Source organism: Arvicola amphibius, chromosome 7 (assembly GCF_903992535.2).
Source record: "Arvicola amphibius chromosome 7, mArvAmp1.2, whole genome shotgun sequence".
NCBI classification, from domain to species: domain Eukaryota; kingdom Metazoa; phylum Chordata; class Mammalia; order Rodentia; family Cricetidae; genus Arvicola; species Arvicola amphibius.
Window position 1 is genome coordinate 94,144,756 of NC_052053.1, and position 16,096 is coordinate 94,160,851.

The window sequence follows — 16,096 nt, forward strand, 5'->3', positions numbered from 1 at the left end:
GGCCTTGAACGTGGCAGACACTGGGTGTGCCAGATCCAAAGCAGAAGGGCGGGCCAGCGGCAGCAGCCTGCTCTCAGCGTGAGAGAGATGCCTCACTGTTCCCCACACCCCGTACACCCGCGTGCCTCTGCCAGATGGATCAAAGTGTAAAAATCCACAATGTGGCAGGGCTGCTCAGTGTGTCGGAGTGATGGTCACAAGAGTCTTGTGTTGCACAATCAAGGGAAGTGACTCGTAAGTCACTGTTTTGTGACCAGGGAGAGCAAAGAGGAAGCGTCTCAGTGGCTGTGCCATTAGCCACCGTGGCTATAAATGTAGAGACTGAAGGAATTCAGCTAGGTCACCTCCAGGCCTCAGCACGAACCTCCTTGGTTCACTGAGATCCTAAGGTAACATCTGAGTGTGGTGGACAGACCAACAGCTCATTTACCCGTGAGGGTGAGGAAAACCTTAGGAATCCAGAGAGGCTTGGGACTGAGACTAAGGCCTAGAAGGCATTTGACTGGCAGGCCGCCTCCCTGATGCTTGGTTTAGGGATCTTTCGTCTCATTCTTCAGGACTCTGAGATGTGTGGTGTCCTTTCTCCTAACCTGGCCCTCCCAAGGGGCTTTACAGCCTAGAAGCTTGGCACCAGAGAGAGAGATGCCACCAGAATCTCTGGGAAAGGACTTCACTTTGGGAGGCAGCCGTTGCTTACAGATCGAATTTAGCTGGGTTTGCATCTCCCTGCCAACTCTTTCCAGTTGATTGACTTTGGGTACCTCCTAGGGCCTCAGTTTCCTCAGCCATAACATTCTCAATCCCCACCACCTTTCTCAGGAGTTCTACTGATGTTAGTATCATTACTGTCCTTGATGAGAAAGGTTGCAGCCACAAAAGCTGTTCAGAGGCCTGGAATCATGGGTATGTGTCTTGCATTTGGCTCCCAGATTAACTCCAGGCCCCTTCCAAGCCCATGTCCTCCCAGGCGCCTACTCTGTTTTGCCTCCACTAAACCAGGCTGTAACATCCTTTTTGAGGTACAATGTTTGTGTGAGCGCTAACCTTCCTATTAGATTATGAACAGTTTGAGAACGGGGCCTGCCCTTTAGTCTTTGACTAAATGGCTAGAACTCAGAGCTCAGCAATTTTTTGTTCTATTTATTTTTTGAGACTGTGTCTTATATAATTCTGGCTGTCCTTGGACTCTGTCATTGAGGTTGACCCAGAACTTCTAATCTTCCTGTCTCCGCCTGCCAGGTTCTGGGATTACAGGTATGCACCACCATGCCCGGCACTCAGAATTATTTGTATAATTGTCTCTATGGGAGACAAGGGCCATTTTCTCTGGGGTTTGGATGGGACCATTTAACTCTATGGCAGCCTGGTCTCCAAGAGTGAGGGAAAGAGTAGCAGCTAGCTTGGTTTCATTCTTGTGAAGGACACTGAAGTACCCTGTCCCAGGTAGGCAAATTCGGGGGTCACATCCTCTGGAAGCCAACTGTCATCAGCATCTATGACTCACCTGCCAGCACAGCCTCATCTCCAGCTGGCTTAACGGTTCCCTGGCTCCAGCTTCCCTCCCCTCTGGCTACCATCTTCAGTACACAAAGCCTCCCCTCCCTTTGGCTTCCAGATAGGATGCTGTGATGTCTCCAGCTCTGTAGCTGTAAGTCATACTTTGTCTCTGAGAGGGCGAGAGAAAGCACATCTGGCTCATGCAGCTGTCTCCCCTGTGGTATATTGGATGTCTGCAGCCTCTGACGGGCCCCTGCAACTTCCCACCATTGCCAATGCGTGGTTTAGTGGGAACAAAGCCCAAAGAGCCCTGGAGCATCTGCTAGACCAGTGCTTCTCCACCTTCCTAACTCCGTGGCCCTTTAATACAGCTCCTCGTGTTGTGGCGACCCCCAACCATAAAATTATTTTCATTGCTATGTTGTAACTGTAATTGTTGCTACTGTTATGGATTGCAATTTTAAGTATCTGATATGTAACCATGTGAAAAGATCGTTGGAACTCCAGGTTGAGAACTGCTGGCCTGGACTGTCGAAGCTCAGAACTGTGCCCTTCCTAGGTGGCTGATGGGGAAAGCCTGGGGTTAGGAATACAGCGGAGGAGGACAAAAGGAAAGGCTCTGGGTCTGACCCATTTCCTGCGTGATCTTGCGCAAATCATTTAACCTTTTAGCTAAACGCCTAACAGAAGTATCATTTGTTTGGTTTAGTTTTTTGAGACAAGGTTTCTCTGCATAGCCTTGGGTGTCCCGGAACTCACTCTGTAAACCAGACCAGGCTAGCCTTGAACTCACAGAGATCCACCTGCTGGGATTAAAGGTGTGTGCCGCCACCACCCAGCTCCTCCCAGAAGTTTGGTATAGACAAAACAAAGGATACTTGTGTACGCACAGCTTGGAAACAAGAGTCCTGAGGACTCAGTCCCTTGGCTTTTCCGACTTGGGTCTTGTTGGTTAGAGGAGCCAGCTGAGCACACCCACAGAAATCTGAAAAAACATGCTAGAAAAACAATGACCCGGATTCGATCACCTCACAGATACAGATGTTGGAGGGCTGAGGACTTGGTGGCTAGGAGTGTGTACTGCTCTCATAGAGGACCTGAGTGCAGCTCACACCAGAGCTGATCCCGCACCTCCCCGCTCTGAGAGCGCCAGCTTTCACATGCACACCCTACACACAGACACACACAGACACACACACACAGACACACACACACAGACACACACACACAGACACACACAGACACACACACACAGACACACACACACACACAGACACACACACACAGACACACACAGACACACACACAGACACACACACACAGAGACACACACACAGACACACACACAGAGACACACACAGAGACACACACACATACATACACACAGACACACACACACAGACACACACACAGACACACACACATACAGACACACACACAGAGACACACACACACATACATACACACACAGACACACACACACACATACATACACACACAGACACACACACACACAGACACACACACACAGACACACACACACAGACACACACACACACAGACACACACACACACACACATCACGAAAAGTAAAGTTTAAAACGATTTTTATTCGGCAGTGCTGAGGACTGAACCCAGGACCTTGGATATACTGGACAAGTATTCTATCAGTGAGTTACATCCTCTTTTAGCTAGGGCCAGGGCCAGGGTCTTGCCGAGTTGCCCAGGCTGCCCTAGAACTGCTATGCAACCAGGCTGTGAGCGTATGATCTTCTACCTCTGCCTGCCCAGTGGGAATTACAATCTTGGTCCACCAAGCCTGGCTAGACACTTTGTTGTAAAGCAGACCTGTGAGGTAGCCAACCCTCTTGAAATAATTTCTTCTAGGATATAGAAGTCATAGGCAATTGTATCCTTCGCCCACTGTGATCGTCATGCAGTCTAGTTAAATTTGGACGGCAGGTCAGAGTGAGGTTTTTCAAACCAATTTTTACTGGACACCTTTGACGCGCCGTGAACTGTGTTAAGTATTGGAGATTTTTACAAAATCTTAAAGAAGCCCCTGTCTTCAAGGTGATCAGAGTCCAGGGAAGAAAGGTCAGCAGCAAGCCATCGCTAATACAATGGGACAGTGGCTTGACAGCCAAGTGGACAGAACGCCATGGCAACGAGAAAGAAGAGCACTGTGGGTGATTTGCTCCGAGAAAGAAGCCAGGCTGGGCCTCTGCTTGCAGCGCGGCTGGGAAATAGGACACGGAATACTGAACCTAATCTTCATCTTTTTATCATCTAGCCTCTCCTTCACTCAATAAATCTGTTCCTCACTTTTTTTTTTTAAGATTTACTTATTTTAGCTGAGCAGTGGTGGCGCACGCCTTTAATCCCAGCACTTGGGAGGCAGAGGCAGGCAGATCTCTGTGAGTTTGAGGCTCAGCGAGTTCCATGACAGGCTCCAAAGCTACACAGGAAAACCTTGTTTCGAAAAACAAACCAAAAAAGATTAATTAATTAATTAATCATGTGTGCAATGTTCTGCCTGCATGTATGCCTGCATGTATGCCTGCATGGCAGAAGAGAACACCAGATCTCATTACAGATGGTTGTAAACCACCATGTGGGTGCTGGGAATTGAGGCCAGGTTCTCTGGAAGAGCAGCCAATGCTCTTAACCTCTGATCCATCTCTCCAGTTCATGTTCCTACTTCCTGTCCTCTAAGATTTTTTTTTTGTGGTGTGTATGTGGGGGGGTATAACACATGTGCATAAAGATGCACATGTGTGTACATACATGTGGAAGTCAGAAGTCAACATTGGATGCCTATGTGGGGCCAGCCATGATAAGCTAAGTATGGACAGGTGACCCAAAGGAAGTTCTTTATTTCCAACCATTATCACCTGCCAGAGTAGGACTCAGCCCTCGATAAATTTAATAAGAGGTCTGAGTATCAGTAGTTTACCCTGAGGCAATGCCTGGCTGCAGGAGGAACCACAGGCCTAGATTGCCCAATCCCCACCCAAGAGCAGACCTTTCAAAGGAAATGCCTGACATTCTAAGCACTGTAGATAGGATCACCTGCCAGCACTTCACCAGGACACCCCTAGACAAATGTCAGCCAATCAGGGGCCCTGAACCTCAGAAACCCCTCACCCCCACCTTTACTACTATAAAAACCCAATTCTAATTGAGCTCGGGGCTCTCCAGTTATTCCAATACGTTGGACACGCAGAGAGACTGAGTTTGCAAACGTGATTAAAATAAAGGCTCTTTGCTTTTCCATATGGGACTCTTGGTTTCCTTGTTGGCTTGTTGTGGGGACTTCACGAATTTGGGCATAACACCTTCCTGACCTTCCTGTACCACCTTACCACCTTTTTTTTTATGGCGATAAGATCTCTCACCAAACTTAAAATCTTGGCCAGTGAGCTTCAGGGATCCATCTGTCTCCCTGATCCCCAGCCCTGGGGTTAAAGATACTTTGTTGTTGTTGTTTGTTTTTGTTTTATTTATTTATGTTAGGCTTTTGGAGATGGGGTTTCTCTGTGCAGCCCTGGCTGTCCTAGAACTTGTTCTGTACACCAGATTGGTCTGAAATGCTGAGATCTGCCTGCCTCAGACTCCCAAATGCTGAACTTAAGGTGCGTGCCACCACTGTTCAACACACATACTCTTTATGTAGATGCTGGGGATCCAGATTCTGGCCTCACACTTGCATGGTGGGCGTTTCCCCAGCCCCAGCTGCTCTGTTTGTTGAGACAAAGTCTAACTAGGTATCCCAGTCTAGTCTCAAACTTTTGGCAATCCTCCTGTCTCAGCCCCTTGAGCACCGGTATTACGGGCATTTGTCGTCACTCCTGGTAGAGTATTTATAAGAATGAGTTTACCTCCTACTGAGCTCTAGTCTTGGCTAATTTATTTTTACTTAAAGTCGCTCCTACTTAATTTACTCTGGAACAAGTCGGCCTGTTTGGTCCTCTGCTGGCTTGGCATCTAAGCTGATACACACAGTTACGATCTAGTTCTTACACTGCTTCTCCTTCATCTGTCTGGGCTCCAACCACACTGGTCTCCTTTCAGTTCCTCATGTTGGCTCGGCTCGCACACAGGTATCTGCTGTGCCAGAGAGTTCCTGCCCTCAGTCCTGCCCCTTCTCTTTTTGCTAACCCCTGCTGTGTTTTGCTGAAATGTTTCTTCCTCAGGGAAAGCCTTTCCTGGTCATCTCCCCTGACCAGGCCAAGCGCTGGCTGTAATTCTCAGAACGATGTATCCTCTTGGCTTCATAGTATAGTTCAGAACTACACAGTGCTGTGAGTATCTTCCCCAGCAACTCACAAACATCACTGGGATACAAAATGGTTTGTTTCTGTTGGTTGTGTGTGTGTGTGTGTGTGAGAGAGAGAGAGAGAGAGAGAGAGAGAGAGAGAGAGAGAGAGGAGAGATGAGAGAGAGAGAAGAGAGAGAGATGAGGAGAGATACAGACTGACTATGTAGCTGAGGATGGCCTTGAACTCCTGATTCTCCAGTTTCTGCTTCCCAAGTGCAGAGAAGAAGTGCATGCAGCACCATGCTTGGCAAAATAAGGGAAACATTTCCATTTTGCCTTCACATTGCTCCCAGTGTCCAGCACAGCTCGGAATCTAAGGAGCAGGTGACTAATAAAAACCTTAGAAACAAGGTGGGAGTCGAAGAGTGGCGCCCACATCCACTCACGCACACTCGAACACACAGATGCTTGCATGCATGTGCCACACACGTGTATCAAACACACACCCAAAAGGTAATTTCCAGAAGTGTAAATGAGATCACTAGTGCCTTCTTGTTCTACCACTGTTTGCCTTGGTCTCAATGGTTCTGTGTCCCCAGCCCCAGAACATACCAAACACACAAACAAGAGCCAGAACCAAACAGGGAGCCTGTCTAAGGAAGGCCCAGAAAGAAGGGAAGTTGAGGGAGGGGTTCCCAGACGAGGAGGCTTGAGAGGACGGGAGGTCCTGGTGGAAAAAGGTTAGAACTGCCAGGAAAGGTTAGGACTAGCAGGTGCCTGAGGAGAGAGGAGGACGAGGACCTCAGGCACTCAGGAGGCAGAGGCAGGTGGATCTCTGAGTTCTAGGCCAGCCTGGTCTACAGAGTGAGTTCCAGGGCTACACAGAGAAACCCTGTCTTGGAAACACCAAAAGAAGAAAGAAAGAAAGGGGAGAGGGAGGGAGGGAGGGAGGGAGGAAGAAACAAAGAAAGAAAGAAAGAGAGAGAGAGAGAGAGAGAGAGAGAGAAAGAAAGCATGAACCCACTTTCCCGCTTTTCCGTGTTATAGCTGCATTTTGGGGGGGGTAGTGAAGGGGAGGCTCATTTACATTAAAACCTATAGTTCCCTCTACATGTGTGTGACAGGTGTCTAGCTCAGTCTACTTGTGGGACTCCTAGTGGCGGGACCTGTTCCTACCGCTTTGGCTGGCTTCCAGGAACCTGTTCCTCATACTGGGTTGCCTTGACCAGCCTTAGCACAGAGGAGGAACTTGGTCCCACCTCAACTTGATACTTTGCTGACACTCACAGGAGGACTGTCCTTTCTGAAAGGAGGCAGAGGAGGAGTGGATGGGGGCAGGGAGGGGGGTGGGTGTGGGGAGAGGGCAGGGGGAGGAATAGGGAAGGGAAACTGAAGTTGGGTTGTAAAATAAATGAATATGTTTAATTAATTAAAGAAAACTTATATTTCTTTAGAATAGAATATAAATTTCTTATGATGATCAAAACTCAGATGGGGGCCTGGAGAGATGGCTCAGTGGTTAAGAGCACTGACTGCTCTTCCAGAGGTCCTGAGTTCAATTCTCAGCAACCACATGGTGGCTCATAACTACCTGTGATGAGATCTGGTGCCCTCTTCTGGCCTGCAGGGGCATATGCAGGCAGAACACTGTATACCTAATAAATATAAATAATAACTAAATAGCTAAGATAGATAGATAGATAGATAGATAGATAGATAGATAGATAGATAGATAGATAGATAAAACTCCAATGAGACGGGATCAAGAGTTCAAGTCTAGCTTGATCTACATATCTAGTTCAGGGCCATCCTGGGTTACAGGAAATCCCAACCCAGAAAGCTCAGGTGAGTTTTTTTTGTTTTGTTTTGTTTTGTTTTGTTTTTTTTGGTTTTTTCGAGACAGGATTTCTCTGCGGCTTTAGAGCCTGTCCTGGAGCTAGCTCTTGTATACCAGGCTGGTCTCGAACTCACAGAGATCCACCTGCCTCTGCCTCCCGAGTGCTGGGATTAAAGGCGTGCGCCACCAGCTTCCGTCTTTCAGGTGAGCTTTTCACAGACATTAATGCCATGACTCCAGCAGGTAATTTCGGGTTGCACCCATCTTCTGGGTGTGTGTATGGTGCACGCGTGTGGCATGTGCACGCAGGCATCTGTGTGTGCTAGTGCGTGTGTGAGCAGGTGTGCACATCAGTCATCACCACCCATCTGATACCTATTAGCACCTCGAAGCACTATCCTCCAGAGGACTCCGAGCAACCTGAAGTTTCGGAGCTCAAGCAATGCCAGAATCGCATAGAGAGCGGTCCTTTGGAGGCAGAGCTGTCCTTGCTCATTTTGTGCCGCTCGCTGCTCCCACCAAAACCCAGCACAGAGTCTGGTGTGCCTGGTGGTTGTGCGTTCACAACAGAGCCCACAGCAAACAGCACAATCAGTCTAGCCTGTAAATTGTTAATTAGATCTCATCTAGATTCCTCTCTCCCCCTAGACACTCCAGAGACACTTGAGGCCACTTCTTTGTCTCTCTGGGAATGATCTAGATAAAGAGGCACCATGAGGTGTTGTGTCCAAACTATTCCAGGATAAACAGAAGGGGGGAGTGTGGGGGGAGGGAAGAATAGAAATGATAGGCGTGAGAAGAAAGCAGAAGACGGAGAATGAAATTTCCTGAGCCGTCTATAAGGAAATTATTCTCTTCGTGTTTCCAATGTTATCTGTGTTTTCCTTACCCCAGGAGCAACCATGAGCCCCTTGAAGCCCTCACTCCATGTTAACACTAGGCACCTTAAAAACATACACAAGGCTGGCTGCCTGGCTGGCTGGCTGGTCCAGGGAATTCCTGGGATCTACAGAGATAAAATACCTGTAGATAAAATCCTGCCAGAGACACTCAAACGCCAAAGCCGTCGGGAACAGGCAGAGAAGGCAAGGAGTTGGAGAGGTGTGTGAGGACTGGGGGAGAGGCCCTCTTGTCCTCTCTTAATCCACTGACCATCTAGGGACCTAAGCCCAAGAGGCTCTCAGAGGCAGGAGTGTGATCACAGAGTCAGGCTCGCAGCAAGGACTGGGAGGAAAGGGACAGTGTCCTCTGCTCTTAACTCCCCCACATCGTTTTCCATGGTCCCTGGCTGGTGCCACCCCACCCCACCCTCGCCCTCCCTCCTGGTCCTGCACTTTGTGCACTGTCTACCTGAGCACAAACAGAATTTCAGCAATTCTGCATGGCAAATCCTCAGCTCTGCCTCCTGTTCCAAAGAGTGGTCTCCGTTCCTTCCCAGTGTCCTGGGAAAGAGAGAGAGAGAGTGACCCCTCAACCTAGGTGCCATTTCTAGCTTGTGTCTTAGGTGAAAGTACCAGACCCATCAGAAAAATGTGGCAAGCCAAGAATCCTGGATGACAAAGGCCTGCAAAATGCCAATAGGCAAAACAAACAAATAAAAAAAAATTTAAAAGAAAGATCTGGGTGTGGTGGGATATGCCTGTAACACCAGTACTTGGGAGGTAAAATCAGGAGGGTCAGGAATTTGAAGTCATCCTTGGCTACATAGCAGGTTTGGAACCAGCTTGGGCTACATGAGACTCAGTCTCAAAAAACAAAAGGCTGGAGAGATGGCCCTAAAAGCTAAGATTATTTGTCACTTTTATAGAGGACTTGAGTTCTGTGTCCAGCAACCACATCATGCCCATACCACTGCCTGTAACTCCTCTACTCTCTACTGGTCTCCTCAAGCATCCATACGTGCTTAGTGTGGTGGTTTGAATGTAATTGGCCCGCATAATCTCACAGGGAGTGGCACTATTAGGAGGTGTGGCTTTATTGGAGTGGGTGTGGCCATGATAGAGGAAGTGTATCACTGTGGGGGCAGGCCTTGAGGTTTCCTCTGCCCAGTGTCTCAGCTGATTTCCTGTTGCCTGCAAGATGTAGGAGTCTTGGGCTGGAGAGATGGCTCAGTGGTTAAGAGCACCGCCTGCTCTTCCAAAGGTCCTGAGTTCAATTCCCAGCAACCACATGGTGGCTCACAACCATCTGTAATGAGATCTGGCGGGCGGGCATACATGGAGGCAGAACGTTGTATACATAATAAATAAATAAATCTTTAAAAAAAAAAAAAAAAGATGTAGGAGTCTTCTTCGGCTACCATCTTGCCACATACTGCTATGCTCCCACCATGATGACAATGAACGGAATGTCTGAAACTGTAAGCAAGTCACACCAATTAAATGTTTTCCTTTATAAGAGTTGCCATGGTCATGGTGTCTCTTCACAGCAATGAAAACCCTAACCAGGACACCTGGCATACACTCACACAAATGCATACGCATACAAATAGCAGTAAAGTCCTATTTTAAAATAATAAAAAAGGGCTCTCTGCCTTCTTGTGATCAAATGTAAGCACTCAGCCGTTGCTCCAGCACCATGCCTCTGCCTGCTGTCATGCTCCCAGCCGTGATGATCACGGACTTACCCTCTGAAATGATAAGTGTAGGCTTCATCCCCCACCAAGGAAACTTCTCTTTGCAATAGATGGAGGCCATTCCAGAAAACCACAGCCAATCAAAATGTAGAGTTGTGGAGCCCAGTCCTAATGGATACATCTGCAAAATGCTCCCACACCTAAGACTCGGGGAGCATTGCGGAAGAGGAGGCAGAAAGATTCTAAGAACAAGAGATCAGGGAGCTTGCCCTGAGACTGTCTCCTAGTAATATCAGAAACGACACCCATAAAGTCACACCAACACGACACCCAAATGTGCGCTGACCAAGGGCGACACCAAGAGGCTTGCCAAAGTGGAAGGGGGCGGAGGGAAACCCACAAGGGCAGCAACTAAGGGATGCTGAGAATGGGAGAAATAGTCTTCCCCGGGGAAGAGCAGACCAGATGGTCAGTCCTGAAAACCTACATATGAGTAACATACAGACCGAACAGGCTATATTCATATATGCATGCATTGATAAGAAACGACATCATGAATTTAAAAGAGAGCAAGGAGAAGTAGGTGGAAGAGCTTGGAGGGAGAAAAGGGATGAAAGAAATGTTCTAATTGCATTATAATCGCAAAAATTAAAATAAGTAAATTAATACACTCGGGAAAAAGGGAGGGCTGCAATGATGGCTCGGTCTTTAAGAGTACTTTCTGCTTTTGCAGATGGCTTGGGTTCTGTTCGCAGCACCCACATGGTGGCTCACAATCCTCTATAGCTTTAGTTCCAGCGGATCTGATGCGCTCTTCAGGCCTCCATGGGCATCAGATCCTCAGGTGCTACACAGACACACGCGGGCAAAACACCCACACACACAAAATAACTCTTTATTTTGGAGTTTCACTGTGTAGCCCTGGCTGTCCTAGAACTCACTCTGCAGTTCAGGCTGGCCTCGAACACACAGAGATCCATCTGCCTCTGCCCCCCAAGTGTTGGGAGCCACCACCACCTGGCTGTTTTGTTGTTGTTGTTGTTGTATTTTTAATAAAGTTAAAAAAAAAGAAAAAGAAAAGAATAGAAGGGAGGGAGAGACAAAAAGAGGAAGGCAAGCAGGCAGGCAATATGCTAGTCCGTGTTTTGTTAAGGCAGGTTTGGTGGCTCATGCTTGCAATCCTAACACTCAAGATCTTAGTCAGGAGGATTGCCATGAGTTGGAGACCAGCCTGGACGACAAAGTGAGCTCTAGTCCAGTTTGAACTATGCAGTGAAACCTTGTCTCAAAAAATAAATGATGAGGGGGCTGGGGAAATGGCTTGGGGGTTAAAGAGAACTCTTTAAAGAAACCAAGTTCTATTCCCAGCACACTCACACAACGCCTCACAGCCATCTGTGACTCCTGTCCTAGGGAGTCTGACACCCTCTCCTGGTCTCTGTGGGTACTGCACACACAGCTTGCACAGCCATACACATTAAATAAGAATTTAAAGGTAATAATAAACAAACAAGGGGCTGAGAGATGGCTCAGAGGTTAAGAGCACTGACTGTTCTTCCAGAGGTCCTGAGTTCAATTCCCAGCAACCACATGGTGGCTCACAACCATCTGTAATGGGGTCTGGTGCCCTCTTCTGCTGTGCAGGCATACACACAGACAGAATATTGTATAATAAATAAATAAATAAATAAATAAATAAATAAATAAATAATTATTTTTAAAGATGTTTAAAAAAACAAACAAAAATTAGAATACATTAAATAAAAAATAGTAAACAAACCACAGGGCACTGGTGTGGTTTGGAAGCAGAGCCAGGCTGAGCCGCTTCAGGAGAGAGCTGAAAACAAACCAAATAGACCAGGGGGAAAACAAGGATTGCTTGCTGTGGCTAAAAGGAAACATCGAGCCAAGGGCATGAAGACTCGTTGGCGGAGAAGCCAAGGATGAATCAGGAACTCCCGAGAAACGCTTTCCTCCGCTCCCTCTTGACTGAGTTTTCTTCATTCCTGTGCAGTCACCTGCGAGTTACAAGTACTCTGGCTGCACCCACTTGAAACGGCAATCTGGCAGCCCTAAGATTGGCATGCAGGGACTGTCTTTGTCACGAGAAAGCAGAAATCTTGTTTATTTTGGTAGATTAGTTGCTGGCAGGGAGGGATCTTCATTTTTCCAACCAGAACCATAAACAAAGCAATTGCTGGGCCAGGAGGTGCCTAAAGGTTACTCCGGGCCTGATGCTGGACTGAGCAGCTAGTGTGCTTCGAGCTTGGCGTCTCCGAATGTAAAACCACGTAACAGTCCAGGACTATGTGCTGAGCCAAACGTGGACACTGAAATAACCCAGCCCCATCCTTCCGCAGTACAGAGAGCCTGGGCCCTCCAAGCTTCCTGGGGATGACAGTGACCAGGTCTGCAGCTCATCTACAAGCCCTGCTTGTGAGGGTGAGTTCTGTGGAATAGGGTCAGAGGGGCCCTGCTTCCATAGAAAGGTCACGCTTCCAGTCACCCTGCATAAGGTCACAGCAGCCGCCACACCTGACGCTGTCGCTGTCCCCGCTTCCTATATGCCAAGCCTGATCTGGTCATCTTCCTCACAATAGGACTGCCAGTTGGTCAGCAGCCTGTGCCAAACTCACCGTGTCATGGTCCCACTGGAAGGGATGATCTTTAACAGCCGTAGTCTGACGGGCAGGGTGGTTCAGCAGGTAAAGACGCTTGCTGCCATGTCTGATGACCTGAGTTGCACAGAGTGGAAGGAGAGGACTCCCATAAACTGACCTCTGACCTCTGTGTGTGCTGTCTGGCAAACACACACATACACACACACACACACACACACACACTGCTTTTATTATTATTTAAACCCACAGACATATAACTCACACGTGCACGTGCCACAGAGAGGCCAGTCCTGTTATAGTCTGCAAGGTGTTGAGAATGAAGGGAGAAAACGGCTGACAGATTATTTGGGGAAGGTTTCCCGGAGTAGGGGAGACAGTTAACACATTGTTCAAAGGGCATTTACTTGATTTAGCAAAGAGAAAGGGAGGGCATTGCAGGTGTTGGGCCTGGGATGGATTGCAGGCAGGAGGAAGCAGAGCGCTGTTGTCTACCTGGGATGGATTGCAGGCAGGAGGAAGCAGAGCGCTGTTGTCTACCTGGGATGGATTGCAGGCAGGAGGAAGCAGAGCGCTGTTGTCTACCTGGGATGGATTGCAGGCAGGAGGAAGCAGAGCGCTGTTGTCTACCTGGGATGGATTGCAGGCAGGAGGAAGCAGAGCGCTGTTGTCTACAGAGGGGGGCGTGACGAGCAGAGTGAGCGCTGGCCAAGTGCTGGATGAGTAAGTCAGGCCTAATGTGGGATGTCCACCTAAACATCCAACACTTTCCACACACTGGTAATCATCCCAGACAACTTAGAGATGGAGCTGGAACACAGGGGACAAACAGGAACTGCTACCTCACAGGGAGCCCAGCATCAAACAAAGTGCAGGCTGCAAAACACAGAAAAGGAGGATAAGGTGACCATGTCCTTGCTTTCCCCAGGAGGAAGCAGGGAGGACCACACGGAAAGGAGAGGAGCCCGGAAGAAGCAGATGGCTGCCGTGTAGCGCTCCGTTTGTTGAATACGCCTGTAGCTTTACTTTGTTTGGTCACAGGATCATGCTATATAGCCTAGGCTGTCCTGGGACTCCTGACCCTCCCCATGGAGACCCCTGGTAATGGGATTTACAGGTGACTATCAGCACTCCTGTCTCAGGAAGATGATTCAGTGTTGAAAATACCTTACTAGATGTGGTAGCACATGCCTGTAACCCCAGCAAGCAGGAGGCAAGGAACAACAGGAGTTCAAGGCCAGTCTTGGCTACCTGAAGTTCTGTCTATAAACAAACCAGCAAGCAAGCAAATAGATGCCAGGCATAGATGTACAGCTCCAAAACCCTAGCACTTGAGAGGTTGAAGCAGGCGATCAGGGTCAGCTGTACTCTGAGTTCCAGGCCAGCCTGTACTCCATGAGACCCTGACTCAAACCGAAGTTCAATAAATAAATAATTAAATGTTTTATATGCTAAAAACAACAACAACAAACCCAAACCATTATGCCAATGTAATTAAATTTCCTCTAAAAAAAGAAAAAGAGATACCTTTCCATCTGCCTCTAGTCTGATCAGAACACCCTAGCGAAGAGAGCAGGGAGAAGGGAGACAGGAAACAGAGGTAAAGAGGAGATTAAGTAACTGGTCCAAGCTCCCAGTACAAGTCATCCTCTCCCTGGATAGCACTGAGGGAGGAGGATGGCTTGGTGGGCCAGGTTTCCTGACACAGCCTTCCTGACTTGCCAGTGACCTTATTCCTTGGACATCCACCAACGTGGCCTACAGCTTCGCAGCAGGTTCACCCATGAGGTCCTCCCCCCTCGGAACCTCAGACACAGGCTCCAATCCTCCCACCTCAAAGCTGGCAGGAGAGGCATGGGCCCTGACTTCCTTCCTTCTCTTGATTCTTTCTCAGAACCTCAAGTCTTGCCTCAAGTCTCTTGGTTCCACACAGGTGCCTCAGTAGGTCTGGCTGGAGTTTCTGTTAGCCAGAGTCAGCCCCTGTGTGTCTCCCTCCCAACTGCCCCACCCGGCAGTGAAACCCCCTCAGCCCTTTCTCAACCCTTCTTGGGAGATGTTCTCTTAATTGAAAAAAAGCAATTGGCTGGATGGGAGCTTACTGGGTCCCATTGTTCGGAGGAAGGATTTTCCTATCAGTCCTAGTGAAGGCAGCTGATGGCTGTTCTTGACACCTGCTGTGAGAGGCAATTTTGTCTGCCTAGTCTGAATACACTCGGGGAAATGCATTTCCCTAGAGACCAAAGGGTAACAGCTTTGTGGACTGAGCTGTCTGTCCCTCATGCAGGAAGGAGAAGGTCCTGGATTCTTTAGTTGTTCAGCAGATTTTTATTTGTCTGTTTTAAGATTTATTTTATTTTTAATTATGTGTATATGGGGAGCTGGAGGTGGCTACTTGTAAGCGTGAATGAAGGTGCCCATAGAATCCAGAAGAGAATGTCAGATCCCCTGGAGTTGGGGTTACAGGAGGTTGCGAGCCCCCAACACAAGTACTGGGAAAATGTCCTGACTCACTGAGCCACCCCTCCAACCCCCAAATCCTGGGCTTCTGTGATAAGCTAGAGGGGAAAATGGTCAACATGGGCACCAGGCCTGCTCAGCCCTTGTTATAGGACCTGAATCCATCCCCCTGAAAGCCAAGACTCTTAGACTGGAGGACACAGAGTGGGAGACACTCAAGTCTCCAAAAGGAGATAGCATTCATAAGAAAAGATAACTGTAAAGGGCCTCTATGCCCAAAGCTGATCATTGGAAGTGTTCTTCTGACTACATGGTTCAAAGCATTCTCTCTGCTTTGAGGAGACTTCTGGAAAGAGAAAGAGATAATCCAGAGATCTCTGCTACTCCTGTCTTCCATTAAAACTTACAGTGATTCTGTAGTTGCCCCCAGAGAAAGCCACATGACTTCACAGATGGCAAGGAACTCTTTATAGATGTTTAGTCCAGTAGCTTCCCCCTCTGTCACCACAAGACCCTTGTCTAGTGGAATTCTCTGTGAGAAGTTCAACATTCAGGATTGGACTTGGGTGTGGTGGCTGAATCTGAACATCACAAGTTCAAGGCCAGCGATAGCTATATGTAAGTCTGAAACCAGTCTGGGCTAGAGATTCTGTCTCAAAAATCAATAAATTAAATTAAAAATCCAGAGTGGGTTACAGCTCAGCAATGAAGGAAGGGGTAGGTGATCCCCGCAAGGCCAATACTTTTCTTTCTCCCCACTTCAAACCAAGCAGCATTGCCTGTTTGTGGGGGTAGTGTGTAAGGACACGAGGCGAGAGTGGACGTATCGGTGCAGTCAGTGGAGGAAGACA